Genomic DNA, 12,260 nt, shown 5'->3' with positions numbered 1-12,260 from the left:
AAGATTTCTACTAACCCTCGTCTTTTTACCTACTTGATCCTCTGCTGCCTTCACTATTTCATCCCTCAAAGCTACCCATTCTTCTTCTACTGTATTTCTATCCCCCATTCCTGTCATTTGTTCCCTTACGCTCTCCCTGAAACTCTGTGCAACCTCTGGTTCAGTAAGTTTATCCAGGTTCCATCTCCTTAAATTCCCACCTTTTTGCAGTTTCTTCAGTTTTAATTTATAGTTCGTAACCTATAGATTGTGATCGGGGTCCACATCTGCCCCTGGAAATGTCTTACAATTTAAAACCTGGTTCCTAAATCTCTGTCTTGCCATTATATAATCTATCTGAAACCTGTCAGTATCTCCAGGCTTCTCCCATGTATACAACCTTCTTTCATGATTCTTGAACCAAGTGTTAGCTATGATTAAGTTATGCTTTGTGCAAAATTCTACCAGGTTGCTTCCTCTTTCATTTCTTCCTCACAATCCATATTCACCTAAGTTTCCTTCTCTTCCTTTTCCTACTATCGAATTCCAGGCACCCATGACTATTACATTTTCGTCTCTCTTCACTATCTGAATAATTTCTTTTATCTCGTCATACCTTTCTTCAATTTCTTGGTCAATTGCAGAGCTATTTGGCATATAAACTTGCACTACTGTAGTAGGCGTGGGCTTCGTGTCTATCTTGGCCACAATAATGCGTTCACTATGCTGTTTGTAGTAGCTTACCCGCATTCCTACTTTCCTATTCATTATTAAACCTACTCCTGCATTACCCCTATTTGATTTTGTATTTATAACCCTGTAGTCACCTGACCAGAAGTCTTGTTCCTCCTGCCACCGATCTTCACTAATTCCCACTATATCTAACTTCAACCTATCCATTTCCCTTTTTAAATTTTCTAACCTACCTGCCCGATTAAGGGATCTGACAATCCACGCTCTGATCCGTAGAACGCCTGTTTTCTTTCTCCTGATAACGACATCCTCTTCATCCTCTTGAGTAGTCCCCGCCCCGAGATCCGAATGGGGGACTATTTTCCCTCCGGAATATTTTACCCAAGACGATGCCATCGTCATTTAACCATACAGTAAAGCTGCATGCCCTCGGGAAAAATTACGGCTGTAGTTTCCCCTTGCTTTCAGCCGTTCGCAGTACCAGCACAGCAAGGCCGTTTTGGTTAGTGTTAAAAGGCCAGGTCAGTCAATCATCCAGACTGTTGCCCCTGCAACTACTGAAAAGTCTGCTGCCCCTCTTCAGGAACCACACGTTTGTCTGGCCTCTCAACAGATACCCCTCCGTTGTGGTTGCACCTACGGTACGGCTATCTGTATCGCTGAGGCACGCAAGCCTCCCCACCAACGGCAAGGTCCATGGTTCATGGGGGGGAGGATTTATAAATAGAGAACGGTAATTAAGGAGCGCCTGATTTGGACGGAGGGTGATAATCACCTGTTATTTGTTATTTAAAGCCTTCTCAAGATTTAGGTGGTTGCTCCCCATTAATGCACCAGTACGGAGGTCATCATAAAATTACTAAATGTATTTTTTGGTTTATTTGATGTACTCAGGTTACTCGTAAGCTATAACGTGCCCGCTCTTGTGCCAGAGATTTCAAGATTGTTCCAGCGGTGACACATATCATATTATAGCTATACAATATTATCCTCAACCGTTGTTCACGAAGTGGGTTAATAGAAACCTGAATTCTGAGTTCATATCTTTTCGTATCAATTCACGGACAAAATAGGATACGCCAATTTTAAGGTTAAGTTTTGCTTTTAATACGGAAGTGTATGGGTCATAAAACGACCCCAGCAAGGTTAATGCTTAGGTTTCAGGTGAATTCGCCATTGTCTACTCCGTGGTCCATAAATGACCTATTACTGGAAGACAATGAGCCAGAGGTTATAAAAAGAAATTGGGAAACCTACACGAAGAATATTCAATTATCTCATTGTCGTGGAGGCGTCCACTACAACATAGGCTGATGTCTGGCTAGGGGCTGTGGCATGTTTAGAAAATATTTCGGCACAACGAAGGGGTAGCGAAAAAAACATTCGGAAGATATGGGGTCTTGGGATGTGATATGGGCATTGTCTTCAGTGAGCTGCGTTATCCAGGACCGCAGCAAGTAATAAAAAGTGGATTGTTTTTGTGATGAGGTTTAGGATGTGTATCGGTGCTTAACACAAGGACACAATGTTCAGTACACCACATCTTTTTACGTATGTTCTACTCTATATCTTGTGTAATTCAGGTGCTGCTTCTAGATGCTGCCGTAGGTCAGTTTTGGTGTTACTGCATCGCCACATGGGGTTTATGCAACAGTTCCAATAAGTTTCAGTGCTTCATGATCGCAACAGATTTTATTTCGCAATGTTCGGCAGCGAACGTAAAACTTGCTGTTGATACAATATTCGATCTGAGACTCCCGAATGGCGGCGTACAATGCGCCTTTATTTATAGTTTTAATCATTACTGTCATTTTTACCTATTGAATTTTGGATTTATACAATTAGTTTTTACATACATCTTCCCAAATTACATGGAAAATTACTTGGAATAAAAGAGTAATTTCATACAAAGACACTCTTTCTATTAAGACTATAAATTACATATTTTATCATTGCAACAACATATTTCGTTAGCTGTATATACACATCAAAAAAGTTTTGCATCACCCCCGTTCCCAGAACGCCTAAAGATAGACGTTCACTGTGCATATTGTATCACAGACAGTCCTTTTGACTATTGACTAAATCCGCCCAACGATGTAAACAACCACGCATGAGCAGCGCCTATTAGACCGAGAGGGGCCGACACCCGATCAGTTCGTCATTCATCCAGGAAGGACGCACACGACTCTTGTTGTCCGTAGTTAACCTGGCCCAGACGGTCAATACCGCGGTTCGATCGCGTGCGCGTTGGTCCTTTGCGCCAGGAAGGGCTTTTAACAAGGGAAATGTCCAGGCGTCTCGGAGTGAACCAAAGCGATGTTGTTCTGACATGGAGGAGACGCAGAGGGAGACAGGAACTGTCGATGACATGCTCAGGCCGCCAAAGGGCTACTACTGCAGTGGGTGATCGCAACCTAAGGATTATGGCTCGGAAGAACCCTGATAGCAACGCCACCATGTTGAATAATATTTTTCGTGCAGCCAGAGGACGTCGTGTTAAGACTCAAACTGTGTTCAACAGGCTGCATGATGCGCAACTTCACCCCCGACGTCCATGGCGAGGTCCATCTTTGCAACCATGACACAATGCAGCGCGGTACAGATGGGCCCAACAGTTTGCCGAATGGACCGCTCAGGATTGGAATCACGTTCTCTTCACCGATGAGTGTCGCATATACCTTGAACTAGACAATCGTCGGAGACGTTTGGAGGCAACCCGGTCAGGCTGAACTCGTTAGACACACTGTTCTGTGAGTGCAGCAAGGTAGAGATTTCCTGCTGTTTTGGGGTGGCATTATGTGGGGTCGACGTACGCCGCGGGTGGTCATGGTAGGCACAGAAACGGGTGTACGATACGTAAATGCCATCCTCCGACTGATAGTGCAACCATATCAGCTGCACATTCGCGAGGCATTCATCCTCCTGGACGACAATTTGCGGCCCCATCGCGAATGACTTCCTGCAGGATAACGACATCACTCGACTAGAGTGGCCAGCATGTTCTCCAGACATGAACACTATCGAACATGCCTGGATTAGATTTAAAAGTGCTGTTTATGGAAGTGACCCACCAACAACTCTGAGGGATCTACGCCGAATCGCCGTTGAGGAGTGGGACAGTCTGGACCAACAGTGCCTTGATGAACTTGCGAATAGTATGCCACGACGAACGCAGGCATGCATCAACGCAAGAGGACGTGCAGTTGGGTATTAGAGGTACCGGTATGTACAGCAATCTGGACCACCACCTCTGAAGGTCTCGCTGTAAGGTGGTACAACATGGAATTTGTAGTTTTCATGAGCAATAAAAAGGGCGGAAATGATGTTTATGTTGATCTCTATTCCAATTAGCTGTACAGGTTCCGGAACTCTAGGAATCGAGGTGATGCAAAACTTATTTGGGTGCATTATTTTACTCACTGGAAGGAAAATCATCACTTTCAGGTGAACACGGCGATTATTTTTATTGAATGAAAGACCTAGATTCAATTAATGTTATATGAGTAAAGTCTTACATTTCTGCATGGTCGTAATTACGGTTCTATTAACTAACACCAATTAAAACATGAGTATTCTTAATTCTGACTGAAAAATCATAGTGTCATATTTCTATTAGGGATACAAACAATTTCTGGTTTTTTCAAAAATAAATCTGACTTGCAAATATCGGAACTTCAATCGTTAATTACTCCATAATGACAACAGCTAAATTACTCCTACCGTGTGCGTGTAGGTAGTACTGTATGTAAATTATGATGTTACATTGGTTTTTAATCCAACATGTTTCTTTCATTCCACATACTGGTGAGGGCCAATGTAAGCGATGTCAGGACAACGGTTTAAATTAGAAAATTACCAAATATGGAGCAACCAGTCGCAAAATCATGTTTTATTTATTCACTTTTGCAAATCTATTTCAACTGATTAACACTCACCATCGGTGCTTTCAACCAATATGTGCCCTGAGTAGTAATACCGTCTTAAGCAGAGGTCAAACATAAAGTGATCACTTGATGGCTGTTAATCAGTTGAAATTGATTTGCAAAAGTGAATAAATAAAACATGATTTTGCGACTGGTTCCTGCACATTCGGTAATTTTATAGTTTACGGTCGCTGATCGACTTGGGAACCACATGGAGCCCACCATTCATAAGTTTAAATTAGTGTAAATTACTAAGTTGCTGCAGGAAGAATCTTCGGTGTATCACAGTATTCAAACCCAGATAACCAGAAACACGTTTCCTTCATTCTATATACTGGTGAGACACAATGTAGACAGTGTCAAAGTAACAGAATAAATTGGTGTAAATTACTAGTTATATATATGCCCTCTGCGGGAGAGTGGAGATGAGATTAGAATAAGATACAAGATCCCAAAAAGGGTTGTAATATTACAAGCAGTAAGCGAAAAAATAAGAGCGCAGATTAGCCGGTTAAGGCTGGGATCTGATAACCAGAATGGGAAAATCCACTAATTACTTACGTAACTAGTAACTACTAGACAACTGGCCCCAAATCATCAACAAGGCACTGTGTAAACTGGTGATGGCTCCATAATGGTGTGGGCTGTATTATTTTTCTAGTAGCAGATCTCTGGTAATGCATTTGGTATGATCCGTTCTCCAACGACATTGATGTACCTTAGATTTAAACACTATAGGAATTACCACTCGTGTCTTGCCTGATACTGGATGTATGAGAATGACACCTTTGTACATTTTATATGCAGGCCTCATATCCCAACAAAATGTAATCTCTGGTTGATTAATAGTTTCTTATCATTGGACCACTCTGAACATATTGTCTGATCTTAGTGAAAAGTTTTTTAGAAGTTTCACAATTAAATATTCGTTTATTGTGAAATTTTCCACAGTGTCTTGATCTTTTTTGTATTTATGTATATCGTTGGTTGACACTCCACGTTAGTTAAGTGAATGCTGGCCTGCGTCAATTGGATACCCTCCAAATTAATGAACACGAAACTCATGAGTGTTAAATTAAATTTGAATTCCAACGTGCACTCGGTTTGTCTGCCGGGGGGCCTCATCCAAGATGTGGAGGCGGCCTTGCCTGCGACTATCGAGCGTAGGGGACGCAGTCGTCTGCAAGTAGTTGCTCACGTCGGCAACAATGATGCCTGTCGCTAAATCGACAGCCAACGCGTAATGGAAATATTTTAGATCTGGTAGCCACGAACAGACCAGACCTCATAGACGGTGTCAGTGTTGAGACAGGGATTAGTGATCATGATGCTGTCATTACGACTATGGTTACGAAAGTTAAAAAGTCGGTAAAGAAGGCTAAGACAGTATTCTTACTAGAAAGAGCACATAAGCAGTTGTTAGCATCCCACTTAGTAAATGAATCGATTTCATTTACTTCCGGTACGATGGACGTGGAAGAATTATGGGCAAATTTCAAACACATTGTAAATCACGCATTGGACAAGTAAGTGTCCAAAAAGTGGGTTACGGACGGAAAAGTCCCACCGTGGTTTAACAGCGCAATTCGGAGAATGCTCAGGAAGCAAAGACAGTTGCACTCGCGGTACAAGAAAGATTGGGAGAAGAGGACAGGCAAAAGTTAGTAGAGATTCGTGCTGCTGTAAGAAGAGCGATGCGCTAAGCATATAACCACTACCACCGACATACCTTAGCAAAAGATCTTGCTGAAAACCCAAGGAAATTCTGGTCTTACGTAAAATCGGTAAGTGGGTCGAAGGCTTCCATCCAGTCACTCACTGATCAGTCTGGCCTGACAATGGAAGACAGCGAAACGAAAGCTGAAATTTTAAATTTAGCATTTGAGAAATCTTTCACGCAGGAGGATCGTACAAACATACCGCCGTTTGAGTCTCGTACAGATTCCCATATGGAGGACATAGTGATAGACATCGCTGAGGTTGTGAAGCAGCTGAATGGGTTGAAAATAAATAAATCGCCAGGTCCAGATGGGATTCCAATTCGGTTTTACAGAGAGTACTCTACTGCATTGGCTCCTTACTTAGCTTGCATTTATCGCGAATCTCTTGCCCAACGTAAAGTCCCGAGCGACTGGAAAAAAGCGCAGGTGACGCCTGTATATAAGAAGGGTAGAAGGATGGATCCTCAAAATTACAGACCATTATCCTTAACATCGGTTTGTTGCAGGATTCTCGAACATATTCTCAGTTCGAATATAATGAATTTCCTTGAGACAGAGAAGTTGCTGTCCATGCATCAGCACGGCTTTAGAAAGCATCGCTCCTGCGAAACGGAACTCGCCCTTTTTTCACATGATATTTTGCGAACCATGGATGAAGGGTATCAGACGGATGCCATATTCCTTGCTTCCGGAAAGCGTTTGACTCGGTGCCCCACTGCAGACTCCTAACTAAGGTACGAGCATATGGGATTGGTTCCCAAATATGTGAGTGGCTCGAAGACTTCTTAAGTAATAGAACCCAGTTCGTTGTCCTCGATGGTGAGTGTTCGTCGGAGGTGAGGGTATCATCTGGAGTGCCCCAGGGAAGTGTGGTAGGTCCGCTGTTGTTTTCTATCTACATAAATGATCTTTTGGGTGGGGTGGATAGCAATGTGCGGCTGTTTGTTGATGATGCTGTGGTGTACGGGAAGGTGTCGTTGTTGACTGTAGGAGGATACAAGACGACTTGGACAGGATTTGTGATTGGTGTAAAGAATGGCAGTTAACCCTAAATATAGATAAATGTAAATTAATGCAGATGCATAGGAAAAAGAATCCCGTAATGTTTGAATTCTCCATTAGTAGTGTAGCGCTTGACACAGTCACGTCGATTAAATATATGGGCGTAACATTGCACAGCGATGTGAAGTGGGACAAGCATGTAATGGCCGTTGTGGGGAAGACGGATAGTCGTCTTCGGTTCATTGGTAGAATTTTGAGAAGATGTGGTACATCTGTAAAGGAGACCACTTATAAAACACTAATACGACCTATTCTTGAGTACTGCTCGAGCGTTTGGGATCCCTATCGGGTAGGATTGAGGGGGGACATAGAAGCAATTCAGAGGCGGGCTGCTAGATTTGCTACTGGTAGGTTTGATCATCACGCGAGTGTTACGGAAATGCTTCAGGAACTCTGGTGGGAGTCTCTAGAGTAAAGGAGGCGTTCTTTTCGTGATTCGCTACTGAGGAAATTTAGAGAACAAGAATTTGAGACTGACTGCAGTACAATTTTACTGCCACCAACTTGCATTTCGCGCAAGCCCTGCCTCGGGCATGGATGTGTGTGATGTCCTTAGGTTAGTTAGGTTTAAGTAGTTCTAAGTTCTAGGGGACTGATGACCTTAGAATTTAAGTGCCATAGTGCTCAGAGCCATTTGAACCAAAGACCACCAAGATAAGATACGAGATTAGGGCTCGTACAGAGGCATATAGGCAGTCATTTTTCCCTCTTTCTGTTCGGGAGTTGAACAAGGGAGAGAAGATGCTAGTTGTGGTACGAGGTACCCTCCTCCACGCACCGTATGGTGGATTGCGGAGTATGTATGTAGATGTAGATTCGTGTCCACTGTGCATTCCGACGGACTTGAGCAATTCCAGCAGGACAGTGCGACACCCCACACGTCCAGAATTGCTACAGAGTGGCTCCAGGAACACTCTACTGATGATAAACACTTCCGCTGGCCACCAAACTCTCCAGGCAAGAACAAAATTGAGCATATCCGGGACGCGTTGCAACGTGCTGTTCAGAAGGTCTCCACCCCCTCGTACTCTTATGAATTTATGTTCAGCCCTGCACGATTCATGGTGTCAATTCCCTCCAGCACTACTTGAGACATTAGGCGAGTCCATGGCACGTCCTGTTGCGGCACTTTCGCGTGCTCGCAGGGGCCCTGCACGATACTAGACGGGTTTCTTTAGCCCTTCTGTGTACACTGATACGTTTTGAACTGTTGCCGTTCTTGGTGGCAGTCATATCTTGAATTTATGTAAATTTTCTAGAAGCATGTTACTTGTTGTATTGTGATTTTTTTTCGTGCGGTTTGTCACAAATCTAAACATCCTATGTTGACACTAGTAGAAGTTGCATATCTTTAGGCTACTCAGATTTATTAAGCAATTAATGTCCTTTGTGTTGGCACCTGTGATGCCTGTCCATTTGCGTAAGTGTGAGAGACAAGTGGATATCCCGTCAAAAAACCTGTCAGTTTAACAATTCGTTATGATAAAATCCTGATTTTTTTTCTTGTACAATCCTTCGCATGATTATCACAATGAGCCACCTTATTGCTGACAACTCCGCCTGCTACATCATGTTGCTGTTGTCGAGCTGTCTTGCGATGCCAGTGCCAGATAATACTAACAACCAATATTACTCGACGACACTACGGTGCCGAATGCCTCTTCGTTGTGGGTTTTGGAAGTTTCCGTACAATATCGGGGCAAAGTAAATACAATTCCTCCATACCTGGCATCGTCATGAAGTAGAAAATGAATATTGTAAACTTGTTGTAGAATAAATTTAAATATCTCGGAAGTACAATAACTGAAGACTTGAGATGTCACCAGGAGGTGAAAACTCGAATTGCCATAGCGAAGGAGGCGTTCAACAGAAAGAGGAGACTCTTATGTGGCAAATTAGATAAAGGACTAAGGAAAAGGCTTGGCAAATGTTTTGTTTGGTGTGTCGCACTGTATGGGGCAGAAACATGGACACTGAGACGCGAGGATGATAAAAGGTTAGAAGCATTTTAAATGTGGATGTGGAGAATAAGCTGGATGGAAAGAGTGAGTAATGAGAGTATTGGAAAGGGTTGGTGAGAGAAGATGTCTGCTGAAGGTTGTAAGAGAAAGGAAAAAGAACTGGTTGGGACATTCATTGAGAAGGGAGTGCTTGCTAGTAAATGCTTTGGAAGGATTGGTTTGTGGGAGAAGACTGAGAGTAAGAAGGAGATACAAGGTGATTGGCGACATAAAGGGAAGAGGAAATTATGCAGATCTGAGGAGGATGGCAGAAGACCGGACAGCCTGGAGAACTACCATGTGAGAACTTGCCTTTAGGCAGAACGATGATGATGATGATGATGATGATGATGATGATGATGATGATGATGTAAATAATGAAACAGGTTTGATAACTATGTAATTCAATTTTAAATCACTTTATTCAAACTACTGTAAACCATACTTAAGCAACAAAATCTGCCAACAACAAAAACGAGGGAAGTTATAACTGAATGTGTTTATAAACCAGCGTGCACTTTAGCGAAAATACGCGACTGTCTTTAGGTATATTTATGTAACTTAAGTATTGTTCTGTGTGTTGTTATGAAAAAGAAAAACCTTATTTCTTGCGAACACTACAATACGACGATGGTGCAACTGTTTACAACTACATTCAAAGACTCACTTAAGATAATTAATTTCATGATTAACCACGGTTATTTGATATACTGTGACGTAAAGACTACGAAATTGTCAAGGGCTGTCTGTGCAGCAGATGTTTGTGTAATGAAACTTCTCTCTCCTGCAGATGCTCCCGTAATTTTTGGTTCAAATGGTTCAAATGGCTCTGAGCACTATGCGACTTAACTTCTGAGGTCATCAGTCGCCTAGAACTTAGAACTAATTAAACCTAACTAACCTAAGGACGACGCACACATCCATGCCGGAGGCAGAATTCGAACCTGCGACCGTAGCGGTCGCTCGGTTCCAGACTGCAGCGCCTAGAACCGCACGGCCACTCCGGCCGGCCCGTAATTTTTGTGTGTGCAGGTGACTCACTAATCGAAGTCATTGTAACCTTCAACCAAAAAGACTGAAAAGTGATTTAAAACTTTAAAACAGTATGTCAAGTAGAGTGAAAAAGCAAACATTTCGTAGCGTAGCATGCATATAAACTCTGAGATATTAAAAATTCCCGCTAGATTTAAATTTTGTGTCGAATCGAGACTGGAACACAGGACCTTGGCCTTTTGCTCTACCAACTGAGGCACCCAAGCGTGAATCACGACCCGTCTTCACAGCTTTACTTCCACCAGTACCTCATTTCCTGACTTCCAAAGCTCTCCAACGAATCTGGAAGGTAGGGGATAAGGTACTGGCAGAGTTAATAACTGTGAGGTGGAATCGTGACAGTGCTTGGGTAGCTCAACTGGTATGGCACTTACCCGGGAAAGGCGAAGGTCCCGAGTTCGAGTTGCTGCCCAGCACACAGTTTTTATCTGCCAGGAAGCGTCGTATCAGTGCACAATCCACAGCAGAGTGAAAAATTCCTTCTCAGAGATATTCTTTGCTAGTGATTTTTAGCAATTCGCTCCTTGAAAAACTATATGAACAACGTTAACTATTGCGTTTTTGTTTGAATGTAAGTTAAAATGGTGTCTTCAGCAAATTCCGTTCAACATTGTGGGGCAAAGTAACATCTCATGTTTATTTTAAAGATGGGCATGTGGTCAGCGCCACACCACTCTCCCGGCCGTATATCCGTTTACAAGACCGGATCCGCTACTTCTCAATCAAACAGCTCCTCAGTTTGGCTCAAAAGGGCTGAGTGCACCCCGCTCGCCAACAGCGCTCGGCAGATCGGATGGTCACCCATCCAAGTGCTACCCTAGCCCGACAGCGCTTAACTTCGGTGATCTGTCGGGAACCGGTGTAACCACTGCGGCAAGGCCGTTGGCCACAAAACACTACTTTTTTTCTTCCTAAACGCTCGGCCACCTGGAACTCCGTCCGCAACTAGTGGTCTAGGGGCCAGCGTTGCTGCCTCTGGATCACGGGATATCGGGTTCGATGCCCGGCCGGGTTGGGCATTTTCTCTGCCCCGGGACTGGGTGGTTTCGTTGTCCTCATCATTTCATCATCATTTGTGAGAGTAGATTGGACTGTGAAAATAAAATGGACTGGGTAAAAATTGGGACTTGGTACGAGCACTGATGACTACACCGTTAAGCACCCCACAAACCAATCACCATCTGGACATCCCGCCTCGGTCACTTGTATTTCTGCCCAAGCCCTGCATACACCATAAATTTTAACGAAACAGGTGATTACGAGAAGGCATGGTCCCCTTGTTAGTTAATCGGTAAAACTATTATTCTGTACAGGAGTTCGAATCAAATCCAAGCGTTATTCACAACTAAACTATTCAGATAACTTTAATTGCAATGTATGAAAAGTAGATAAACAGCTATGTATGTACCCAATTTATGTACAGATAACACACATGACTGATGTTACGGCACTCGGTTGCTGGATAAGTTTTTGTGATGTCAGTTCTGTATTTTTGTCACAATATTAAGTTCTAATAAATAGTCCAGCTATAGTGTGTCTTCTACGTTATTCGTAATTAGGATGGCATACAAATACCATGGTATTGTACATTGAACCGCATGCACCATTTACGAGAGAAGTTTCACTGCTGTCCAAAATTAAAGCAACGAACTGCAACTTCCCCGTTCTGCATCTAATTCACGATACAACGTTAAAAATTCAATGAGATGTCCGTACTTTCTTGCTTTCTGGGTAGCCCCATATCCACAATCGCTAATTCTGCATCTAATTCACGATATAACGTTAAAAATTCAATGGGATGTCCGTACTTTTTTGCTTTCTGGGTA

At 43.0% G+C, this 12,260-nt stretch overlaps 1 pseudogene; it reads right to left on the bottom strand.

The window, feature by feature from the left end:
- Positions 1-11,203: 11,203 nt before the first annotated feature.
- On the bottom strand, positions 11,204-11,321 carry LOC124551621 (annotated as a pseudogene).
- Between the last annotated feature and the right edge of the window lie 939 nt (positions 11,322-12,260).

Source organism: Schistocerca americana, chromosome 9 (assembly GCF_021461395.2).
Source record: "Schistocerca americana isolate TAMUIC-IGC-003095 chromosome 9, iqSchAmer2.1, whole genome shotgun sequence".
Lineage (NCBI taxonomy): Eukaryota > Metazoa > Arthropoda > Insecta > Orthoptera > Acrididae > Schistocerca > Schistocerca americana.
The sequence above is the reverse complement of the archived record's forward strand: the minus strand, read 5'-3'. Positions and strand labels throughout refer to the sequence as shown.